Source organism: Monodon monoceros, unplaced genomic scaffold, assembly GCF_005190385.1.
Source record: "Monodon monoceros isolate NGI ecotype Baffin Bay Population unplaced genomic scaffold, NGI_Narwhal_1 Super_Scaffold_19, whole genome shotgun sequence".
Lineage (NCBI taxonomy): Eukaryota > Metazoa > Chordata > Mammalia > Artiodactyla > Monodontidae > Monodon > Monodon monoceros.
In genome coordinates this window covers 34,834,185-34,860,961 of record NW_021703775.1, presented here as the reverse complement: position 1 = coordinate 34,860,961, position 26,777 = coordinate 34,834,185, and the positions used below count along the sequence as shown (strand labels likewise).

Here is a 26,777-nt window from a genome sequence, read left to right as displayed (position 1 = left end):
TTCTCTGGGTTTTCTTTTTGCCTAATATAATCCCAGACTTGGAGCTGAAGAATCTAGCAACCTGGAAATACCAACTGGCGACAGAAAAAACAAACAAACAAACACCTGACAAATGCCTGGCCTCCCTAATCGAAGGAACAAGAAAACGGCAGCCTTAGTAAGACAGAAAACTTTTGACAATGACTGCTCTACTGCAGCCAACACCACAGAAAACACTGTGACTCTACCACCACCTTCACCGGCAAGGCCTGAGTGGGGAGCCCAGACTTCTACCTCATGAGGCCATAATGAGGCAGCCTGACCTCCCCTGGCCCTGGCCCTGGCCCTGCCACAGGTAGTGTCAGAGCAGGCCAAGTAGAAGGCCAGTACTTCCAGCCTGTTGGCTAGTAACATGCCCCCTCCTATGCCCTAGTGGTGTCAGTGGAGACCACAGGGAGCCTGGACTTCCATCCTTGACTTGGCAGGATCTCCTTCCCTCAGGTGTCAATGGAGGCTGATGAGGGAACCTGGACTTCCATGTCCACCTGGCAGTAAAACAAAGAGGCTCCCCCTCTTCCCCTGACAGAGCAATGTGAGGAAAAGCCAGTGAAAAGAGAAGGTCTGGATAATATCCAGTGTCAGAACTTAATACAAAAATGTCCAGGTTTCAGAGAAAACCCACTTATTTTATCAAGGACTAGATAGAATTAAAACAATGCAAAAAGATAATCAACAGATGCTAAAACTTAGATGACACAGATGTGAGAATTATCTAACAAAGATTTCAAATCAGTCATGATAAAAATGCTTCAGTAATCAATTACAAACAAGCTTGGGATAGACAAACAAACAAACAAAAAAAGCAGAAAGTCTCTGCAAAGAAACAGAAGATATATAAAGCTCACTGGATGGGCTCAACCCAGAATGGAAGGAATGTAGTAAAGGATCAGTGAACTGGAAGACAGAAAGTACCCAGTGTGAACAACAGAGAGAAAAATAGACTGGAAAACAAAAAACAAAAAACAGAGCCTCATGGACCTGTGGGGCTACAGCAAAAGATCTAATATTTTTATCACCAGAGTCCAGAATGAAAGGAGAAAGGGTGGAGCTGAAAAAGTACAAAAAAATAATGACTGAAACTCATCAAATCTGAAAAGAGAAACAAAACCACAGATTCAGGAAGCTGAACAAACCCCACACAGGATAGAACTAAAGAAATCTATGCCAAGACACATCATAATTAAAGTTTTGAAAACTAAAGGCAAAGAAATTTTCTTAAAAGCAGTCAGAGAAAAACTACACCCTACCTATGGGGGAAAAACAATCAGAATGACAATTAATTTTTCACCAGAAACTATAGAAGCCAGAAGTGGCCCTTTTCAAGTGCTGAAGGGAAATAACTATCAACCAGATTCCTACACCCAACAAAAATGGAGGGGAAATCAAGACATTCTCAGATGAGGGAAAATTAAGAGAATTTGTCACCAGCAGATCTACTCTAATAGAATGGCTAGAGGGAATTCTCTAGACAGAAGATAAATAAGAAAAAAAACTTGGAACATCAGAAAAGAGAAAGAACATGGTAGTAAAAATATGGTTAAATAAGCTTTCCTTTTCTTGAATTTTCTGTATTAGGTCTGACGGTCAAAGCAAAAATTTTAACTGTCCTATGTAGTTCCAAATGTATGTAAAGGAAATATTTAAGGCAATTATTTAAGGTAATACATATATTGTACTCCTGGGCGTTTCTCGCAAAGAAATCAAGACTTATGTTCACACAAAACTTGTACATAAATGTTTATAGTAGCTTTGTTTGTAATAGCCAAAAACTGGAATCAACCCAGATGTTCTTTACTGAGTGGATGATTAAACTGTGGTACACCCATACTATGGAATAGTACTCAACAAGAAAAAGGAACAAACTATTGGTACATGAAACAACATGGACAACTCTCTAGAGAATTATGCTGAGTATAAAAATCTAAGCTCAAAAGGTTACATATGATTCCATTTATATAACATTCTTGAAATGACAAAATTATGGAAACAGAAAACAGGTAAGTGGTTGCCACAGGTTAAGGAGGGGGGAAGTAGGAGGGAAGTGGGCGTGGCTACAAAAAGGCAACAGGAAAGGACCACAGTGGTGATGGAAATGTATCTGTATCCTTATCAATGTCAATATTCTGGCTGTGATATTGTACTATATAGTTTTGCAACTATTACCATTGGGGGGGAACTGTGTAAAGGGTACAAAGGATCTCTCTCTCTCTCTCTCTCTGTATTATTTCTTACAACTGCATGTGAATCTACAATTACCTCAAAATAAAAAGTTTAATTAAAAATATAAATTTGACACATGTATGAAAAACAAAAGACTAGCACTTCTGATAAGCTAGAAAACTCACTACAATAAATAATCCCCACAATACTATGATGTCTATTTTATCAGAAGTTTAATGGGACCAGGTACTTCCTATGTCTATTCTGTCCCTGGTCATCCTGATAGCCCTGTTATGAGGGTTTCACAAGAAAACTTTTCTAGCTAACCCATGAAAGTCTCTTGGTTTTATCCTTCCACTAATTGGTTTCATAAGCAACTCATGAATGAAAAATGCCTACTTGCCTTTTTCTACATTACAGTAAAATATGCTTGTACAGCAACACTTCTGGAAAGAAGGCAACACAGAATATTTGTAGCCCTTGGGCTTCCCCAGTGGCGCAGTGGTTGAGAGTCCGCCTGCCAATGCAGGGGATACAGGTTCGTGCCCCGGTCCGGGAAGATCCCACATGCCGCGGAGTGGCTGGGCCTGTGAGCCATGGCCGCTGAGCCTGCGCGTCCGGAGCCTGTGCTCCACAATGGGAAAGGCCACAACAGTGAGAGGCCCACGTACCGCGAAAAAAAAAAAAAGGAAGAATATTTGTAGCCCAATGAGTAAGAACAAGTAAAAAAACAAGGCTTAGCTTTTTTGATGCCCTTTTATTCCCTTGTAACTGACATACACATTTAGACCAGCAATCCAGACAAACACACTAACTTTTTTGTTGGTAAATTTTAAAATTGCTTACTAAATTAAAGAAATGACACATTTGTAAAGAATTACTTTAAGAAAAACATTTCCTTCAAATATGCTATAAAATCTTCTCATCTCCCCAGATGAATTTGCTTTTGATGACCAGATTTTAATATATTAAATTGTTCGAAGTTTACAGAAATCAATATATAGGTATAGCACCATAATTATGAGACATTAGGTTTGTGCAGAAATGTTCACTTAAGTAAAATAAACTATACTGATCAAATACCCCATTTAGAAAAAGAAACTGATGTGAAGCTAACTAAATCCTTCAATGTAAAAATGTAAAAGTTTTAAGAAAAATTAACTAAAGAACAATTTAGTTCCATATAACAAGACCATCTAATCTACACTGCATCATATTTTAATATATGAACATGTATCCATATCTTTTCTCCCCTAAAGAAGCATTCCATTTTAAAAAGCTAAGCAGAAGCTTAACTAGAGGTTTTAAATGTGGTCTTCTTAGACAATTAAAGTACTGCCGTCAAACATGAAAACATTGCTTTGACACACTTCTGACCAAGAAGAGCAAGAATTAAAATTTTAATAACAAGAATTAAATTGAAAATTTAAATTAAGTTTGAATAACACTGCTTTGTCTTGATTCAGATTCTTTTTTAGAGTTACTTTCTATTTTTAGGAAGTGGGGGGTTTTCATTTATAGTAGCAAAACATTTCCTTAAAAAGAACTTATTTAAAGAAGTCAATTTCAATAGTATTAATAGGATTAGTAAGTACACATATATGGCAAAAATCTGAAAATGATACATGAATGTCCATATTTGGCTGATATTAGTTTAAAGCATGGCTAGCAAGTATTAGCCTATGTTCCAGTTCTAGCTCTCTCTTTGAACAAAGTAATCTGTTTCCTCAACTCTAAAGATGAAGGGACTAAAGTAAAATGAAGATAATTTTGGAGGTGGAAATATATAAGAGACCATCTGGTCCTAACATAAGAATTTACAAGTAATGTGCACATGGCACTATAGATTTAGTCCTATTGCCTCTATAGAAAAAGGAACAAATTTTAGCTTTGACAAGGAATTAGTAGAGTAGGGCTGGCGTATACTCACCATTCTATACTTTCTAGAACCGCTGGCCAAATGAGCCAAGAAAAATAACATATTCCCAATTATTCTTACTCTGGTTAGGTCCCTTAGAAGGTCTGATTTGGTATATTTTATCAGTGATATCAAAATTTCAATCACAGGAACACAAACTTGGCTTCTATTTCTGTATCTAATAATCTAAAATCTGTAATAAAACACTTTAGTAGTACTGGTTATGTATAATCCTAAAGCCCAGCAGCTAGATAGTGCTCTTGCATTCACTCTCTTTATATAATCTCTGTGTTTTGAAATCTGAATAATATACAGAATTCTTCAAAATCAATTCCTTAAGTCATGCTCCTGAGAACATGAAATGGGTATGTACATAAAGTATTTATATTCTAATGCCTCAATCACAGGCCCCACCTGTTGGTATTAAGTTAGTTGGTCTGACCCCATATATTCAGTCCTACCCCAAGGTGATCTAGCACAAAGAATATGAAATAGCACCATTAATTCTACATGAGACTTGAAAAAAATGACAAAGAAAACCTTGCTAAGATATTAATAAGGCTGTTTTCTATAATATCTATTACTTTGAAGCTCTGCTTGATGCTTGAAAACTAAGCATGCTGTTCTCATCAGCAGGGACCTTCCCAAGTTAAACAAATTTTTAAAAGAAATATATTCTGGAATAGTGTTGTTTTTTGTGTGGGCAAGGAAAATACGAATAATTAGCCATAAAAAATATATTTCTTAGAAATAGTCTCATTAATTTGACTGATACAACATTCTAATCATTTGTTCTTTAAAGGCCAGTGAAATACAATTGTTTTCTTATCAAGTCTTTGCAAAGGAAAGACTCTCCATAATACGTAATTGTCAGTTTTACCTTAAGAAGGAAATCTGGGAAACCAATCTTTGTCCAAATTGCTCCCTCAACATAACACTTTTCTTTTCTTTTTTTTTTTTTTTACATTGCACACAGCCTTTTTGCTTGCTTACTAAATACTAAACACAAGTACAAGATTCCTGTCCTGAAAAATAAAAAGAAGCAAAACAAACACTAAGCAAGGGACAAAACAGATCTTAGGAAGATGTTTACATAATCTTTTGAACACTCCTATTTTGGCGGGCAAGTGAGTAGGCATAAGGGGTGCTGGGGAAAAAAAGAAAATGTTTTAAAACATGAAAATGTTATAAAGCTTCTTTATGGTGAAAAATACAACGTGGATTGCATATATTATCTCTGATGAAACAGATTTCCATCTACACTAGAGTTCTCCTGTGGTTGATTTCAAAAGGATGACTCAAACAGAAGGAACTGTTTTCTTATATTTGTGGTAGAGCCATTTTATGAAACCAATTTAGCTAATGATTGGAGGGAGGTAAACTTATAGCAGCTGCTTGATAAGAGTGAAAAATTAATCACCTTCTTCCTTCTTTCACAACCAGGAGGATTAATAAGCAGCATTTTTCCATAAAAGGAGAGGAGGGATAGGAGAAATAATAGTGTCAGCTGTAGGAGTATGAGGTTACTACTTTACTTTCTGTCGGTGTCTTCTGGCTTCTGAGTATAGCACTGAAAGGAAGTGAAGGCCATGTTCCCCTTCTCAGGATACAGGGCATCCCCTGGACAAACTCCCAGCCTCCCCTTTTAAGGTGGCCAAATGACATGCTGATATTCTATCAGCTACAGGGATAACGTATTTTCATCCTGATGGGAAAGCAATGAACATCCTTCCCACAGATAGTATTTGTTCCTCTAAGCTAGGGTTTCTCAGCCTTGGCACTACTGACATTTTGACATGGGGGCAGGGGGCTGGCCTGTGCATTTTAAGAAGTTCAGCAGCACCCCTGGTTGTAATGATCAAAAATGTCTCACCTTCCCACACTCCATCCCCTAACTTCCTCTCCATTCTTCTTCACCCTCAGAGCCACTGAGAACAAACGGGATGACAATTTTTTTTTCAGAGGGGAATTTCCCATACTTTTGGTATAATGCTTGGTACATATCAAGGTATTTAATAAACATCTGCTTACTACCGTAATCATACTGATGTCTTAAAAGGTTATTACTAAGCCTTGTGATAGTGAAGGCAATGGCTTTGAAGCTGCAGTTTCAGTATTTTATTAGACTTGAAAAGAGTGGCTGGGAGAATGGGAGAACTATCATCTTACCTTGATGGTGATTAATTATTAATATTTCTGTGCATTTAAAATATTTTAGTATTGTAGCAACCTCTCTCAAGTGGTTGAAGGGACTGGAGTTGGGGTGGCCAAAGAAGTAGCTATAATGCCAGTGCTGGGTAGCCTGACATTTAGAGAAAGGCTAATCTGTGGAGGCCAGATAAGGAAATATCTTCTTGACCTAGGGGACCCATACCTAGAGAAACTAGAAGTAGGCTTTGGAAAGCATAGGCGAATGCTTTTAAATCAAAAGGCGTATCAATTTGAATCAAACTTAGATTAAGGTCTATTTTGTACTTGCACAGAATGTTAATTAGCAAAGTGCTTCCTCATAAGATTATTTTATTTGACCTTCACAATAGCCATGTGAATTAGGTAGGAAAGTCTTACTAACTCCATTTTCCAGACAGGGAACAGAAGTTGTCAGTCAGAAGGGCCAAGGGTTCAAGGCCACACAGGTAATATTTGGCAGAGCTAGCTGAAACCCATATATTAATTAAACATACATTATTTAACTCATTTAATTTCTATCACAACTATATCAAGTATAATCATTTATCCCCATTTGATAAATGGGAAGACTGACACTCCTAGAAGTTAAGTAGTCCAGGTTTTTTGATACCACTAATCACACCCCAAACAAGGTTGGGTGGGGCTGACTCCTAAATAAGAGCAAGAGACCCTACTATGGGGCCATTTAGGAGAGAGACTAAAAAGTATAATAAACTCTAGACAAGTTACACTCCAGCATACACTAGTCACAACTATGCAATTATGACTAGGGCTTTTTGAGATTTGAAACTTTGTCACTTCCTCAATGCTCATTGTATTTGTCAACGCTGTTTCCTGGTAGTGACCAACAATAAAAACATCAGTAAATAGTGGACTTTGCACGCTTATTTTAAAAATGAGGAGGGGAGAAAGGAACCCAAGGGGAAAAGCAGGGTATTACACTAAGACAAATTCCTGGCACCACCAGGAAGAAAAAAACATGTATTAGAAGAGAGTCCAGATAGCCTATGGACAGAAGCCTTCATGCACTCCCAGAAAAGTGACAGCCAAGAGAAAACTGCAGAGCAGTATTCCTGACTGGGGAAGGGGGTTTAAATACAACCTTGCCACCCCACTCCAAAATGATCACTTAATTCCCCACGTCTAGAAAATGTGTTTTAAAAGACACAACTAAGGACTCAAACATTTTTACTGTCTCTGCCCATGCTTGGTCTGTATTTATCTCTTTTAGACTACCAAAGTTCCTAAAATGATAGTATACTTCTCAGAAAGCAAGACTAGAAATTCCCCTAGATTTAACCACTAAAGTCTCAAAGAAAATTCTGCAGAATGCAGCCAATTCAGTGGGATTAGCTAGCTACTTGGAACATAAAACATCTGATAAAAGTATACTCATTGGAAATTCTATAGTTTTCTAAAGTCAGCATCCAACACTGGCAGGCAACTCATGCTTGTGCTACCCTTTTCTCATACTGTCCAACACTTCCTGGGTTTTGTCTCTGTGCCAAGCACTGTTCTAAATACTTTACATGTATCAACTGATTTAATCCCAGAACAACCTTATGAGGTAGGAACTATTATATTCCTTGTTTAATAGATAAGAAAACCAAGGTTACAACTCAAACTCTAGCTAGTACTCTGGAACTGCTGAAACAACTGAGTTTCAAATGAAAAGTTAAAAAAAAAAAAAAAAAGGGCAGTGGTTAAGACTCCACGCTCCAAATGCAGGGGGCCTGGGTTCGATCCCTGGTCAGGGAACTAGATCCTACAGGCATGCCACAACTAAGAGTTCGCATGCCACAACTAAGGACCCTGCTTGTTGCAGCTAAGACCCAGTGCAACCAAATAAATAAAATTAAATGAAAAGTTCATGGGGGGTGGGGAGGAAAGAACTACATTGGGAAACTAAACAACAAACAAGAAAATCCCCCAACTCTTTTCCTACTATAATGTATTAAAGAGTGAGAGTTTACATAAATGCTACAGTCCTAATATGGGATAAACTTCTATAATATTGACTATTTAAATTTTCTTAGTAATTCAATTTTAAAGCTGAGTTTAAAAGTCCCTTGGATAAAATTTAAATTTGAAAAAAATGAATAAAATGGATTTTTCTCAACCACTTTAAATCTATACCAACCTATGAAATTAAAAATGGAATATGGAGTCCATGTTCCACAAAAAGTACTGTGCAATGATTATTTTTGGACAGTTAGGTTACTCTAGAATAATCTGGGTTTTCTCTAGTCCTTATTTTTATTAAAACACTGACCAAATTACATGCATTTTAAAAAGGCAACAACAATAGCCTCAAAGTACCTACCCCAAGGTACTTATTAATTATAAAGGAGAAAACAGTAACTTCACAGTGGGAGCAACCTGGGAGACACCATCTTAACTAACTGATCAAGGTTGACATTATCTGTAATAAAATATTTTGATAGCATGTATTCCCTGATTATGATGCACTAAAGCCACATCACTTCGGTGGTTATGCTGCCAAAAATTGTATAACCTGGATCTAATCAGGAGAACACATGAGACGAACCCAAATTAACAGACATTCTACAAAATAACTATCAGTACTCAAAGTGCCAAGGTCATGAAAAACAAGGGAAGACTAAGAAACTCCCAGATTGGAGATTAAGGAAATGCAACAACATGGGATATGGGATCAGGAATTGGATCCTGGAACAGAAAAAGGACATTAGTGGAAAACTGGCATTTGAATATACCCTATAGTTTAGTGAACAATATTGTACCAATATTAATTTCCTGGTTTTGATAAATATACTCTGGTTATATAGATTGTCAACATTAGAGGAAGCTGAGTAAAGGGTATATGTAAACTCACTGCATTATTTTTCCAATTTTTCCGTAAGGCTAAAATTATTTCAAAATAAAAATTAAAAACAAAAAGATAATAAAAATAGAAAACAAAATAGCCCTCCAAATTTAATAAAAATTTAAAAACAAAAAATTTAATTAAAAAAATGCATTCATGATTCAAAGTTTGCTTCCTTTCAGCCCTCTCACAACCTAAAGGTTCAAGATTTCCATTTATGCTGGCCCTGTCAAGTCAGTGTCTGGTCTCATGTTCTTTTTCTGATATGAAACTGCCCCATCCACAGCCTCTTTGGTGAAGAAAGTTGTTACTACACAAGTGTGGCCACTCATTGGACTGAGTGATACCTGAACAAAAGTGATGCATACTGATCTGAATTTGGCAGAATCATGCTTCACAGGTTTTTCTTTTTTAAAAAGGTATGACATAAGGGCAATTTACTATTGAATGCTCTAGGTGGCATCATTAGAAAACACTTTGTATATGAATTATATCATAGCTTCTGAATTAATGCTCTACACTGAAACCTCTAACAGTATTTGAATTTGAGTTCTAGCCACCTACACACATTAATTTTGGTCTTAAAGAGTATATAAAAGGGAACAGAAGGGGGAGCTGGAAGAAAGAAGAGTTAGGAAGCATCAGCCCTGGGTAGTTTTGACAGATTTCATTTAAAATAAAATTTTGAAAATTTTATTTTCAAGAAATGAAAAGTCAAATACTTTCCTGAATTATTCACTAATTATTTCATTATGATACTGCATTCTTCAAACTAAAGAGAGACTTGTGAAGGACTAAGCTATGATTGCCTAGGGCCAACCCTGAGAACTCTGGCCCTTGACAGTCATGAGGGCTCTATCAATGGTCCTTCACGAATTCTCAAACCTACAAACCAGTCCTGTAACACATAATCTTCCATCTAAAAACTGGGGGCAATATTTTCCACACCTCATACGATTTGTCACAAGAACTGAATGCGAACAACAAAGCTGCACGGAGATTTGTATGTTGGGTCATCTGCTTGATTCATTCACAAAATATCCAAGTCACAGAATTTTGAGTCTCTTAAAATTATTAAAACTGTGAGAGTTAAACCAGTGATTTTCAAGGTTCTAATGCCATGTTAAAATAAAAAAAATCAGGGGCTTCCCTGGTGGCGCAGTGGTTGAGAGTCCGCTTGCCGATGCAGGGGACATGGGTTCGTGCCAGGTCTGGGAGGATCCCGCATGCCGCGGAGGGGCCACAACAGTGAGAGGCCCGCGTATCGCAAAAAAAAAAAAAAAAAAAATCAAGTATTTGTTAAATGTATTTAGTTAGGCATACAAAGTTGGTGTTGATAATAACTGAACTTATGGTGATGCTGCCTCATCACTTAATATTTAACTATTTCCTCAGAGGTGCATCTTCATTTCTGAATATCTAAAAAAATGTTTATAATCTGTTCTTTGTAGGTAACTTTGATACCATGTAGAAAGTTCCAATTTTCTACTGCTCATAATATATAACAGACCCTGAAATATAATCAGAAGCCTCAAAGATCATTGCAATTAGTTTCAAGGTTGAATGCTATACAAGTGACTGATTCTCAATAGTGGAAAAAACTACATCTAAATCAAATAAGATTTAGTATATGTATTTCTTGCTCTTACAGGGAAGTTAACTTCAACTCTTTTATAGTTTCACAATTCCATTATAAGCTCTATTAAAAAGGAGTAGGAAAAGAAAAATGTAGTTGAAAATTCAAATTACAAATGAATCTCCAGTATTTTTTCTAACAGTAAAATCAGCTACCCATAGAGAGAAGTCATTGTTAAAAGATGACAACTATTATAATCTCACTAATGAACAAAAGTTTCATGTTATGAGTTTTAATTTTTCTTTGGTTCATGAAAAGTTCTCAAAAGTAACAGCAGCTGATCTTTCTTTGACCAAATCATAATGTTTTCCCCATAAATTTTTATAGCAGTAATTCAGAGACATTGTGTGTGGGAGGCTAAGAACATCTATTTTTTAGCGGAGTGAATATTTTAAATCACTCAGTATGGTATTCCTATTTAACTCTTCATCAGGAAAATAATACATACATATAGCTTGGATATTTCTATAAATTTCCTCTTTCCACTCTGATTATTGTTACAGTATCACATTACAAATACCCCGATTAGGTAACTTACGATCAAACTTTCCTCCTAATTTGCAACTTTTCTATTGTTGCTGACTTGTTGTATACATACACAAGAGAATGAATACTTCCCCCTCACAAATAGATTAGAATATTTGATAAAAAATGAACACATATTACTGGGCAGCATGTCAGTATTCTAGCAAACATTCAGTTTTTTCATGAATTTTCAATTTAAAAAATCTTAGTTATACCTTTTCTTTTAATGGAAATAAAATGCTTCAGAAAAGAACACTGCTGGGAACTTATAACTGTTCATCTTCTAGCAGAAAGAGCCTTACTCGCCGTACCCCCCCCCAATCAATCATCAGATCTAAAATTATTAAATCTCTTCCTACCACATCAGAGAAGAACAACAAAACATTCAGGTAGAGACATTACCTAAAATTCTTATAAAGCAAGACTCTCAATATTTCCATAAATTCTTTATAAATTTTCCCTACCTTATAAAAATGTTTAAATAGTAAACTGTAGTTATTTCAAGGCCTAGATCTCTTTGAGAGGACCTCAGGAGATTTATGGTCAAAAAACTAGATTCTGAATAAACGGTCAACAGCTAACCAAAGTACAATGACAGCACCATCATTCTGGCTGCCAAACGATTTCCTTCAGAGAGCGATGTAATTCTCAAATTTAATAATTGAAAAGAAAACAATGGACAACACTGAGCTCCAAAGCATGTTAAAAACTAAATACTGTAGCCTGGATTGGAAAAATACTGCAAATGAAGAGTTTTCAGTTTTCTGCTGACCAACAGTCAAAAGGCAATAAACCCCTGTAGTTATCTGCCTTACGCTTTCTTAAAGACTAATAAGAGGTTAAGATTAATAGTCTAAACCTCCCTAAAAACACAAAATCCTTGGAGCCTGAGATTTATTCAACCCTTTTTCTAAGAGGGAAGGAAATATAATTTATACATAACATACTTCTAAAACTGAATGTGAAAAAAATGTGAAAAAATTAAATATAAACCATCTGATAATTCAAATCATTCCTTTTACAACCCTACCTTTAACCCAAGCACTGACAATGTGACACTTAAAATTAAGCCACAGGAAAAAAAAAAAAAAAAAAATTAAGCCACAGAACACCTACCTCTTTATTCCATCGCTATTATCACAAGTTAGATAAACAACCTTCTCACCAGAGGATAAAATCCAGATAGTACTAAAGCATCTTCCAATTACACGTGGAATCACACACAGAATAGCAGTCTGCTCAATGTTTTCACTTAAGCACCTTCATAATATATGTGGGTGGGCCTGTGTTATGCAAAATAGGTAAACACTATATAATTTTAGATTCTATTGGCTGAATTGAGAATTCACTTCTCCTCCCTCCTCCCTAAGGAAGTCTGTGTCCCAAAAGGGAAAAAACGGAAGTAAGAGGAAAGCACGGAACAATTTTTAACACTGGCTGAATTTCAAGTTATGGAATAAGGTACCTCAAAAGGGAGTATTCTATTTCTTAAAAGGCTGACTGAATTAACTACATAAATGCTCTCTAAAAATGTCGGAAATATAACTAAGATACTGAACTATGTTTTCATGATAAGAGTAATAGTCTATTTTAACAGGTTTAGTATAATACTCCATCTGTTAAGAAAGAAACACTCCATTTAAAAAAACTGAAGAATCAATACCACTCATATGTAAAGAAAGAGTACCCTTTTAGAACTATCAAATGAAGCAGATTTTTTTGGTCTCGTTATAAAAAACTACATTATCCCAGGCATAAGAACAGGTGAATATTCAATCATATTTTTAATTGATCATGCTTGTCTATTTCCAGCTTTATACTTCAAAATAGATTCACTGGGTGTTCATAAACATGGAGAAATGATAGCAGTATCCAGAGGGAGTTGGGATTGTACAAGTTTCACCAAATAGCTACTGAAGGCACCTGACTTACTGACTTAAGCTGCTTTTAGATCATCCTACTCATAAGCTTCATTTGAGGAGTTACTGCCTGCTTCTCCCAATTCCCCTGTACCTTTTCTTAAGAAATGTTTCCTTATGGCGAAGGGTTATACATGTAACTTGTATATTCCTCTACACAAAGGTGAACCTGTTTTGTGCTTAATTACATTTAAGTTTTTTTAAGCATGCTAAATTAAGTCCCAAAAGCAAATTCTGCTCCATACCTGTTCAATAAGCTGCATATGCAAACCATCTATACTCCTTACCCACTAAACTGTTGTTCAGCTTGAGTCTAGGGGGCGTATGCTCTTACACAAAAATACTTTTGGTAGCCCTAGGTCTAATAATATCTTGTCACAAAATGAACCCTCTTCTAGCTTATAGCTACAAGTCTACTTCTGTTGCTACCCAGCATTCCATAACTGTGTCACATCCCCTGAAGCTATTCTTGTGTAAATCTGCATACTGTTTCTTTTGCTCATTCTGCTGGCAGCAGGCCCACTTAAGTTACTGTAAAGTAAATCTGCTCAGGTAGTCTGCTTTTGTCCAATGTAGATACATGTTCGGTTCAGGAAACCTATTTGTAAAAATGATCTGGGCATATTCTAACATTTTGCTATTTGGTGATCCTGCCATGTCATGTGCTTCTAGGCTGATGAAACTGCTCAAGAAGCCGGACATGACAGGTCCAATACTTATACTAAACAGAATGTAGTTGTTATTGGCTATGCCTTAAACTTGATTCCACAACAAAACCTGAGGACCTGCCATTCTTTAGACCAACATATTGACCTCAATTTGGGAGTGTATTTCTTGCTCAACTCCTAAGGCAGTCAATATATCAATAGTTCATATACTATCATAATGACTTAATGATTAAAAATAGAGCATTAAGAGTATAAAAATTCCTTACATATTTCAAGCTCTGTATTTATACCAAATAATCTCCTGAAGGAATATATTTTTCTTAAAGAGCTCTAAGAAGACATTAAGGACAAAACCTCCCTATTTACTAAGTGAGTATGATGAGCAATTTTTAAATGGGACAAAGACCCATATTCATAAGGGAAAAGGGCTAGAATTAAATTTTTAAGTTTTTCTTTCCCAATTTGAATTGACTAGTTACCTGTTTTTATTTTTTTTCTTTTCACATGCGATTTATTTACAATGATGTCTGATTAAATAACATCATGGAAGCCAGTCAAATACAAAAATAAAACATTAAGTAGCTTTGTTGGCTGGTATGAATCAAAGTTACCAAACTCTGGCAGATGGACCTTAATCTCAATGACCTTTCCCCCACTCTTCTTCCATATCTGCCTTGGCTTACAGGTGTCAAACTTCCTTGTCCTCACCTACAATATCTGAACTTCTGGCACTTATCTCAGTTGGGCTCAGAGACCAACAAAAAACTTTCAGTACCCTGAAAACTTTAAAAAATCAATCCAGAAGAAAACTAAACAAAACAAAGTATACTTACCTCACAATTTCTATGCCTTTTTCAGATGTTTCTTTTCTCATGTCCTATTTTTCTTATGTGTTGTAGTTTAGGTTTTGATTTTACCTTTGGACACAACTGACCTCTGAGAGCTTGCTTCTCCCCTAATGATCTCTGAATACTTCTGAGGATGCAATCAAGGACTCATTCCTCCTATAGTCCCTTTACCTCTAGCCACACCCACAGCAGGCTTATAAATTATTTCATCCTTTAGTTCCACCTCACCGGTGACAGCTATGTCATGTTCCTCTAACCCATAAGGCAAATTCACATAGATGGCCTTGGCTATTCCCCAATAAGCGTTTACTGAATATCTACATGTGCCCAGTTTTTTACTTGCCAAATGCATCTAACTCTCATCCTTTTGAGGAAAAGGTATTTGGGGCCTAAGATTTTTCAACAAGGCATGTCTTCCTTGTTTAGGGGCAGGAAGAAGAAGAAGAAAAACATCACTGGTATTACTGTATCATATAACCACTTATTAAAGCTGGAAAGAACCCTAACGAATATCCTCTCAGCTTACTCAGTTTTCAATTCCCTCATTTTATAGATGAGGAAAATCTACAACCAGAGAGGGTAAGGTATTTGATTAAGTCATAGGACTAAGTAGTGGAGCCAGCTAATAGATCTTTTGACTTCTGTTAGGTTGTTTCATTAGTTTTGGAGGCAATACTACAAACACTAAAGAACAGAGCAGGCAGCTAACAAGTAACTCATACCTTGTACCATAGTATTATCACATGAGATGGCCAAGTATTTACCTTTAGCTCTATTATTTGCTGTGTGTTGTTACTTTATACCATAAAGAAAAAGCTGAAAATTAGACAAATAAAAGTTTGATGATGTGCATACCATGGAGATTTCTTTCTTTTTGCTCACCAGATGGGTCATGCCTCCCCGAACTGGTCACACTCCCGCTTTGTTGGCTTTGCTAACCTGGAAGTCTCCCTAAACAAACCAAAGAAATCTAGATATCAAAAGCACTGCATTAGATAACCCACAAAATGGTATATATCTATATCCAGGTACAGATATATAAAGAACTCTTGTAATTAAATAATAAAAATGTAAATAATCCAACTAAAATTTGGTAAGGGAATCTGAAAAAAGACTTCTCCAAAGACATACAAATGACCAATGACTATAGGGGAAAAAAAAAAATGCTCAACATCAATAGCCATTAGGGAAAGGTAAATCAAAACCATAATGAGATACCATTTCGCACCCACTAGGATGGCTATCATCCATAAAAGAAATATTGTCAAGGATGTGGAAAATTCAAAATCAAAATCACTGCTGGTAGGAAAGTAAAAAGTGCAGTCATTTTGGAAAACAGTCTGGCAATTCCTCAAGAGATTAAACACAAGGTTATCATATGACCCAGGAATTCCACTCCTAGGTATATATTCAAGAGAAATGAAAAATATGTCCAAAGACTTGTGCATGAATGTTCATAGTAGGATTATTCTTAATAGCCAAAAAGTGGAAACAACCCAAATGTCCATCAACTGATGAATGGATAAATAAAACGTGGCACATCCATACAACTGAATGTTATTTGGCAATAAAAAGGAATAATATACTAATACATGCTACAACATGGATGAACTTTGAAAACATTATGCTAAGAGAAAGAAGGCAACCACAAAGGATTATATATTACAATTCCATTTATTTGAAATGTCCAGAGTAGTCAAATCCAGAGACAAAAAGTATGAGTAGTGGTTGCCTAGGGCTGGGATGGGGGTGTGGCTGGGAAGGGGTGATGGCTAAATGCTATGGGGTTTCTTTTTCAGGTGATGAAAATGTTCCAAAATTGACTGTGATGATGGTTGCACAACTCCATGACTACACTAAAAACCACTGAAGTATATATTTTACGTTGGTTAAACTGTATGGTATATAAATTACATCTTAATGAAGCTATTATAATAACAAAGAGAGAAAGAAAGCATTACCACATTAAAAAAAAAACAAAAAAACCTGCCATAAACTCAAGATCACTGGATGCTGGCATGCACCTGGAATTCAAATACTGCTCTTGAACTTGCTATTTCCTGAACCACAGAAACTGAGGGAAACAATCATTTGAACGTTCTACAAGATATACAAGTTTTCACAAACAGAGCTGAAGACTTTCCCAAACCACCTGCTTTTTGTACCAGGAATCTCAAAATTCACAATTAGGCTTGGAATTTCTAATTTCACATTCTGTTTCAATCTACCTTTAATTGTAGACACAGGTTTTTTGGCTTTTTTTTTTGGTTTGGTTTTGCTGACATCTTACATCACCTTCAGCGAGTTCGAGTGACGGGTGTTTCCTCTAACACCAACCAACTCATCAATTCTCTGACACCAACTGGGTGTCCAAGAATTCAATTTAATTCTGACACTACCTGGAGTAAGCTTAGATCCCACAAGTTTAAAGGACTCAGTCCTACAGAAGGGCCCCATTTCAGATGCCAGCTGCAAATCCCAGGCAACCCTTAATTCTGCTATAAATTGTGGGTTCCCATGACTACCTCTTCATGCTCCATAATTTACTAGAATGGCTCACACAACTCAGGAAAACACTTAACGTTTACCAGTTTACTATACAGGGAAGTATTATTTAAATATTTAAAGTATTAAACAGCTTATAGTCTTATTTGGCTAAATAGCTGAAAACAGTTAGAAAATTAATATCTAGGTTACCAGATGATGGTATCTCTCCACAACAGGATTATGAAGAGTCACCCTTCTCTCAATATTCTAGATTCCATTAAATGCTTATTGATGATTTCTTCTACTAACAACAGCAATTATGGGCTTCCTTGCACTTTAATTAACTTAGATGTTTTAGTAATTTTCAAACTGAGGCCTGTGGTCTCCTTACTTTCACATCTAGAGTCACATCTGGAGTCTAATAATGCAATTACTAATCCAACATATTATTGAGCATTCACTACAATGCCAGAAGCAATAGTATTCAAACTAATGCAAAAGGTATGATTCCCTATACTACCTCTCATTTACTTATAGTTATGAAAACAAAGGTGTAAATCAGTCAGACTAACCCACATCAGTAAAGGACAGGTACCCAATTGAAACAAAAGACAATAGATAAGGTAAGACTTCAAAGAAAAGTGTTACCACTTTGGTGTAAGAGGACCCAGGGAAAGCTTCATAGAAAGAGGGGTATTTGAGCTGGGCCTTGGGAGACAGTCTAGATTCTGGTAAGTGGAGAAAAGGCATTTCAGGTGGGAGAAACAACTTGCATCAAGATTAAAAAAGGCAAGCGGAAAAAATGTATTGTGTACTCAGGAAAGGGTAGGTTCCCAGGAGTGAAGGGTTTGGTTAGGAGACCAATAAACAGTAAGCCTGGAAATCAGGGACCATGTAACCTTCTGTAAGCTCAGTGACTGTATCAGCAAGCATTGATAAATGTACTGAATGAGATGGAGCTGAAAGGTAAAGAAGTGCCTGATATAGTGGGCCTTAAGAGTCTGGGTAGAGATTGAACTTACTGTGGAGTTAGTCCAAAGTCTTTAAATAAAGCTTTCAGAAAAGGAAGAAAACAAACTTGTATTACCTACTATGTAGCTAGTAAGAACTTTACATTTGTCAAACTCAATCTTTACAACTGTCTTATGACAGATGAGGAAATCAGGCAAAATAATTTGCTCAAGGTCATTTAGAAACTAAGTGGCAAAAGCTGACATTTGAGTTTAAACACACATCCTGTCTACCATTCTACACAGCAAAAGCCAACCAATCAATCAAGCCAGGGCCAAAAGATGTCTGGCCACAATGTCTAGGATAAAAATAGTATATATTTCAAATTAAATTTTTTAGTCTGCTTATTACTACATTATGGTAAAATGGGTTTTTGCCAAATTTGGGTAGAATGTTGGGATAGTCTGACCCAAAATATAGGCTGTAGTAGACACATAAAATTCATTTTGGGCATTCTTGGGAAGTCATCTCGAAGAAACAGTTATCTTTCCAAACAGATTAAACTGATATAAGAGAAGTTAATCTGAAGAGGGAAATATATGCCAATTCATTAAGATGAAATGGATGATGTAAGCCATAGAAAGCCCACAAGGACACAAGCAGCATGGCTCCTTTTCTAATTACTGCTTCTCCTCCCAATTTTTTACTGTTTATTTATGAAAATCTATATTGATGAATACAGAAGGCTGGTGTGCACTCCCTCAGCATTTGTGTATGTTAATATTCAATTTCTCCCAGAGGTAAAGCTCTTTCCCCAAAGAAGGCAGGAGACCCTTGGGGTCACCACACAGGGATGGATTTGTACCTTTCCTTTTTCTCAGGTTGATGGATCAAGAACAGATTAGTAATGTGGCTCTCTCCCTAAGTGAGATCAGTTGCATACATGTTTCTGGAAGGCAAGTATGTAAATAAAGTACAAAGCTGTATATAAAGCTGAAAGATGCTTATTAAACTTTTTAAAACTAGCCAGGCCAAACTGATCAAAAGGAATCTGTTTGATGTTGGATATGGTTTTCATATTTTTAGGTACTGAGAACCAGGACAAACCTGACCAAGGATCAGTTTACCTGTAAGAATGAGAAGCTGGGTGGGGTAGATTGGAAGGAAACTAAAGAAATCACTCATCCGTTATGATTTTTAATATTTGTACAATAAAACCTCAGTTTAAAAAATTCAGTTCAGCATAAAGAAAAAGTATGACAACAATTATTGATTCCTCTTTATATCTTGACAATAGATAAAATCTCTTTACACTGTATTTTTTCAATAGTGGACACTACCAAGACCAGAAAAAACATTCTCTTAAAGCATATTAACTTGCAAAAGCCCAGGTTGTTACATAACCCTTTTGCTGATATTTATTAAACAATAACAATAAAACATGGGAGAACAAAAGCACAAAACTCATCCAATTTCAAGCCATTAAAAGTTGGTTTGAAAACTTTTCAGAGTATGATTCTGTATAAGTTTGTTTGGAGACTATGCTTTAGTAGATTATGAGCATCACAGCAATGTTTCTTTCAGGTTTTTAACACTGATGAATTGGAAGTGGATGCCTTTTGGAACTTCATCGTGTTAAAAGTATATTCATTCAATGCTGCTTTAACTGTTTTTCTCGAACTCTATTTCCAACCAGACCTTGACTGCAACAACTGCAATTTTGCTAACCACAGTTCTTTTCCTTGTTGTCAAAGTAATTTTGTACCTGAAATTGTAACTAACCTGGAAAATCTAAGTTGTTGCCTCAGTTAACATTTGAAAGTCAGCATTTAGCTTCCCTCTAATTACATTTGTTAGGAATGACCACTAAACAGGAAGAGATCCTTTTTTCCAACTGGTTCTCCACCTTAGTTTATTGACTTTTTTCCCATCAGTCATCTCAGTTAAAACCAGATTCTTCCCATCCCTATGGTTTAGAATCTATATTTCATACACCAGATACCTGAAAAGAAGGAATGCTGTTAAATCGAGTTCCTTTTTTTTTTTTTTTTGGGGGTACATGGGCCTCCCACTGCTGTGGCCTCTCCTGCTGCGGAGCACAGGGTCCGGACGCGCAGGCTCAGCGGCCGTGGCTCACCGGCCCAGCCGCTCCGCGGCACGTGGGATCCCTCTGGGACCGGGGCACAAACCCGCGTCCCCCGCATCGGCAGGCGGACTCCCAACCACCGTGCCACCAGGGAAGCCCTCGAGTTCCCTTTTAAGTAATTTCAGTTCAAGCTAAGATTGGGTAGATGAAAAACATCAGTTTTCTTCACATTCAAAACTGAAAACCTATTTGTATCAAAACTGACATACAAAGGTGTGTGTGTGTGTGGTGGGGGGCTGGGGGAGAGAACAGTTTTAAAGGCCAGAAAAATAACACTGTCTATCCTGAAATTTCTAAAGTTAAGGTTAGTTCTGTAAACGTTTATGAAGTGCCTACTATGGGTCAGATACTGTGCCAGAAGTTATACATACAAAGATTAAATGAAAAACATTTTTATCTTAAAGGAGTCATTAAAATTAGGGAAAACACCTTTTCCCCCTAGAATTCTTCTGAGGTTTCCTATTTTAACCACATAATGGTCTTATAAGGAAATAAAGTTATACACTATACACGTCTATGCTTTTAAAACTAAGCGATCAGATTTGTAAATGTACTTTTTAAAAGTACCGTATACATTTTAATTGCCACCACCATTTCTTTCTTTTTTCCTCTCCCACTACAGAATTTTTTTTTTTAAAGGACCTCAAAATTTTCCTAAAATTTTTCATTTTTAACCAGAGTTACAGACTGAGTTGAACTAATATGACATCTATAATGAGTTTTTAAAAAATTCTTAATTTGCTTCTATTGTTATCTTTAATTGTTTGTCCTAATTATGCTTCCTGCCTTTACTGGAGTTTTATTGCAGAGTATATGATAGTATGTTTAAATTTCCACACATATCTTTGAATTTCATACAGCTTACAATTCTTAAAGAGGATCTCCTCTATCAATATTTTCACATATTAACATCTGTCAAAGCACTGAGTTTTATGTGCATTAACATGATTATTTTTCATAATAGAAATAAGATTTAATTAACATATTGCTCTTTCTCTTTGAAGGCTCTGACATAGACAAGAAATTGCTATTTGGATATGTAAGTTTGGAGGGCCTTTGGAGCTTTTGGTTTTGTTTTTACCTTTGACTATATAGCATTTGGTCTATCACTGTGTTTACTGAGCCAAGTATCTACAAAGACAAATAGCAAAGCTTTCTATTCATTCCACTAAATCAATGAGGTTATTCACACATTTATTGAACACTTGCCAAAAAGCCCCTTTTTTTGGTAGCAATAAAAAGCAACCTTATAATAAAGGTGTATTTTGTTTTGGAAAAAAAAAAGCCAGGGTTCTCAAATTCATATTGCAACTCTTGCTTCACTTGCCTTCAATATTGTGTAGGTGGAGGAAAGAAACCAAGACATTCAGAACAAAATGTGAAGTCAAGGGAAATTTTTAGACAGCAATAAATGGTGAAAATGACTTCAACTTATTGTCAGAACAATCCTTTGTAGAGAAACATAAATGTAGGCACTTTAATATACCCCTGACATTCAATGAAAAAAATACTAGGCACACAATACCACAGATTCAGATCTTATTTGTTTAAACTAATTTGGGCTCTTTTTCATATAATTCAATAAACTGCAATTATAATCATTCGAATAGGCTTTGTCTAATTGCTCTTTTTAAGACTTAAAAAGACTTAAGTTCTTAATAACTCATGAAATATATTATTCCCTTTTTTATTATAAAAATGTTCTTCAGTAAATATTCAGACTATTTATAAATTTTCTAAGACCACTCATTTAATGTTACACTGTATTGTGGAAAATCCACTTTAAATGAACCATCCTATATTTGTAAAATGCACTAACATCTATATAAAAACCACGTAAATAAATACATTGCTGATTCTAGAAGATGTAGAATACAGTCTACAATTGGTAATATTGCTATCCATATACCATTACAGGGATTTCTTTAATAATGACTCTAATGTTAGAACATTAATTTAGCACCCCCTAAGGCAATGTATGTACTATTAAGTTTTTATTCAAATCATTGATCACCTACAGAGAAACAATGTAATTTTTGTTAGCAATGATTCTCAACTAGTATTTATACTAGGAAGAGTTACTGTGGTGGCTGAAATAGAAAGCTCCCCAGTTGATGTGCCCCAATAAGCTCCATTACTTTTTTAATTTTTAAACCATGTGTCTTTTAAATCCATTGTAATTCAAATTCTTTCCAACTTCTTCCCAAGTATAAAGTGCCACGGCTGTCCCTCTCTATGTCATATATAACACACGTTTTTGACAAAAATGAAACTGAATATATAATAAATGCTCAGTAAACAGTAACTTTTAATGTTATCCCTATTTACCTGTAAAAAAAATTCTGTTAATGTTTCAAGACCCATTTGATATTCCTTCTCCAATCAGGAAATTTTTCCTCATCCCCTAAACTCTTATCCTTATATCCAGCTTTGCATTACAGTTATGTATGACCTTGTGCTATCTCTCCTATTAAAGCTGAAAACTCCCCCAAGAGAAAGTGTTTTGCTCATTTTGCAGCACTTGATAATAAAGGAAAAGATGATGTTAAATATACATTTACATTAGATTCCTTTGGAGTCTTCATTTTAATTTTGGTGGATAAAGCATAAATATTTCTGGGGTGTCAAGAAATTTAAAAGAAAAAATCTAAAATTTCCTAGAGACTATAGAATATTAAAGCCTTATGGGGATGGATGTACTCATTCATATACATATTAATGTAACATAAGAACTAGAAGGAGATAGCTAAATGCTTATATTAGAGACTGAAATGTAAATATCACTTGCCACTTCATTTCATATTTTTGATGTTAAAACGCAAGAAAAACCCTACAATGGGTATCTTAGTTTTTCAGTAAGAACCAAGTTTTCATTTTCAGACTAAAATCAATCATAGAAATCAATATGTAATGTCTTTACTAGTGTCCCTTATCGCCCCTTACTCCACCTCCTCTCACCAAGGCCCTGAGTGTCCAGGAGAGAATATTCGATTTTATGGTTCTTTATGAAGTTCTTGGTCCAAGAGCCCAGTCTGCTTAAGGCATTAAAGAAGTGTTAACCTAGAAAAAGATGTTAATCCATAAAGACACTGCCCTATATCACAAGAACTAGCTATCAACAAACTGGATTACCATAGATAATAGGAAAATTAGTATTTGTTATTTGGTATTTGTTAACATAGCACCAAATTTCAAATTTTGATACATTCTCAAAGCTCTTCAGAGGTGAAAAGTCTAGCAATTCCCATTTACGTACTGCTTTAAACAGTAATTTGGAAGTGAAATTACACAAATTCCAAATTAGCGCTAAATACTAAATTAAAAAAAATCAAACTGGTCTTTGAGTGCTAACTCTTAAAATGGAAAAGATACTATAAAATACATCTATTTTCCACTGCCCAAAAAACATTCACTCTTCTGGTGGTATAATGATATCTTCATTCCCTTATTGTTAATACATATAGTTTATGTGTGTCTGTAGTTGACTACACCCTCAAACTCGATAGCTGGGTACATGGCTCTGTCCCAGACAATCCAAACTTCACATTCCCTTGGCTACAAGGGAAGTGGGCTACTATGACTCCATGAGATGCAGTGAGACTTTTGCTGGGACTTCTAGGAAAAAGATGGTTAATCTTTCCAGATATACATGACTAAGGATTTAGGGGCTGAAGGGACTGAAGTTATCTTTTGCTTATGTAGGGCTGGAGAACAAAGCTAACACTGAGGAAGCAGTGCCAAGAAACATACAGAAATTGCGTCTTGATGACATTATTTGAGCCTTGGGTGGAGCCATTCTTGACGCCACACCTATCCTGGACCAGTTTACACAAACCGTTATAAATCTCCTTCCCCCGCCCCCTGGGCTCACCCCTACTTAAGCCAGTTTGAATGGAGTTTTCTGTAAAAATAGAGTCTTAGCTGATATAACAACTATTTTAACTGTTTTCCAATAATAAATACCCTAGGTCATAAAATTCAGTTCCAAAAACAAGGTAAGAACAGACTCTTCCCCATAGATGATTCTGGCTTTTCAAAATCCACTCTCCTCCTTAAGAACCCCCCACCCTCTGCTAAGTTCAAAAACTATGAAAGACTTTATATCTTCTGCCTTTATACTGTCTTAATACACAAAAAAAAATTTTTTTTTGCCGCAAAGGAATAAGAATAAAAAATCAACAATGGAAAGAAGAAATAAGTAATTCGGGGGAGGGGGGAAGTAAATCCTCTATAGAAACTGTAAATAATATCCAGATGTGCTTTTTACTAAACAGTTAAATGAGAGTCAGAGACTAAAGCTTATAAAATTAAGAAGATTCAACTACATCTAGAATCTAATACAAAGATATAATGCTAAAATCAAAGTTCTTATCTGAAAATCAGCCAATAAAATTAAAATTCAAAGACAAATTTCTTGGGAAATTGAAATGTCTTAGACTTCTGAAAACAGACAAATCACTACATAATTTCAAAAGAGGTAACAGTTAATCAAAATCATAAAAATTATTGATTTTAAGCATATCATGTGGATACAACATGCTATTGAGCCCCCAAGTCATTCTGAAAATTTTAGCTAAAGAGGATTTAACAGAGTAAGTAAATGACAACAACTGAAGTCACTTAAGAGTAATACAGAATTAGTACTTCCATTTTCTAGGGATTTTCGTGACTTAACTGCTAACAAGAAAGGGAAAAAAACAAAAAATACACATGGAATAAAATGGAATTAAGATGTATATCCTTGTGCTTCTCATATCTTACTGAAGTGAAATTTTACCTGCATATTTTAGATCTTCTACATTTTAAACACCAGGTGTGTTTGCTGGAATGAATTACAATACTCTTAGGATCACGACGAGACCATTAATTTGGAGTCCGTGTGCAAAAGGATGAGATAAATTCTTATTAGTTGAGATGAAGTAAAATAGAGTGGTTAAGGGAGTTCTGGAGTCAGGCTGTCTATGTTGACTCTTGGCACTGTCATTTAATAGGTGTGAGACTTGGACCAACTGTACAGTTGGTCAGTTTCCTCTCCTGTAAACCTGAGATAATAGTAAGTAATAATCTTAACATGTACGCAGTGCTTATCATAAGTGCCAGGCATTTTTCAAAGACTTTTACATATTAATTCTTTAACTCCTTCTTAGGAGATATTAATGTTCTTAGGAGATAAATAATAATAACTCTTGGGATTCCCATTAGTTTGATTTTGAACTTGAGAATCTGAGTTACCTTTGAGACATCCATGGGAAACAATTATACGTACAAGTCTGGAGCTTGGGATGGAAATATAAACCTGGAAATCTTCTACAAAAGAAATTACCTAGGAAGAGTACAGACTAAGAGAAAAGAACCTAAGACTAACCCTTGGACTTCCCTGGTGGCGCAGTGGTTAAGAATCCACCTGCCAATGCAGGGGACACGGGTTCGAGCCCTGGTCTGGAAAGATCCCACATGCCGTGAAGCAACTAAACCCGTGCGTCACAACTTCTGAGCTTGCACTCTAGAGCCCACGAGCCACAACTACTGAGCCCACGTGCTGCAACTACTGAAGCCCGCGCGCCTAGAGCCCGTGCTCCGCAACAAAAGAAGCCACCACAATGAGAAGCCCGCACACCACAATGAAGAGTAGTCCCCGCTCACCACAACTAGAGAAAGCCCGCACGCAGCAACGAAGACCCAACGCAGCCAAAAAATAAATTAAAAAAAAAAAAGACCAAGCCTTGTGGAATTCAAAAATTTAGGGTGCTGCAAGAACAGCAGCAGCTTCTGAAAGAGATTAAAAAAGCAACAGCATTAAGGGGTTGGTGTAAGGTATATGGTGTCCTGGAAGCAAAGAAAAATGTTTCAAAAAGTAGGAAGTAGCAACAATGTCAAATGTTGCTGAGAGGTCAGGTAAGATAAATACTGGAAAAGTGTCATTGGATTTAGCAATATGGAGATAGTAAGTGATCTTCTGAATCAAGAGACTTTCTTATCCTGAATCATACTGCTTCTCCTTTCTGATATACTTATTAAAAAATAGTAATAATAAATCATTTTGGGGGCTTCCCTGGTGGGGCAGCGGTTGAGAGTCCGCCTACCGATGCAGGGGACACGGGTTCATGCCCCGGTCTGGGAAGATCCCATATGCCGCGGAGCGGCTGGGCCTGTGAGCCATGGCCGCTGAGCCTGCGCGTCCGGAGCCTGTGCTCCGCAATGGGAGAGGCCACAACAGTGAGAGGCCCGCGTACCGCAAAAAAAAAAAAAAGGCAGCTCAACATGAGTCTAGACACAGTTTTTCCCCAAGGCCATTTATGATTAACTATTATTACAGTGATGATGAAGTCCCTGATTGTTTGACATTTTCAGAAAAGACAACAACATACACCAAGAGCTGAAAACAGCTTCTGAAATTCCACTAGGCTAGTTTAAGTATAGATTCTGGATAGATGCAGGATTAACT

At 36.1% G+C, this 26,777-nt stretch overlaps 1 protein-coding gene across 4 annotated transcripts in view; it reads right to left on the bottom strand.

Annotated features, from left to right (window-relative positions):
* The window catches only part of PELI1 (pellino E3 ubiquitin protein ligase 1), a 138,187-nt gene that overhangs the window by 12,714 nt on the left and 98,696 nt on the right, over positions 1 to 26,777 (bottom strand). The window contains exon 2 of one of the 4 annotated variants that reach the window (XM_029231850.1): positions 15,604 to 15,699. The exons of the other annotated variants lie outside the window; for them this stretch is intronic. The gene's annotated coding sequence lies outside the window, so the exon portion shown is untranslated. The remainder of the gene's footprint in view (positions 1 to 15,603; positions 15,700 to 26,777) is intronic. 4 annotated transcript variants of the gene reach the window in all.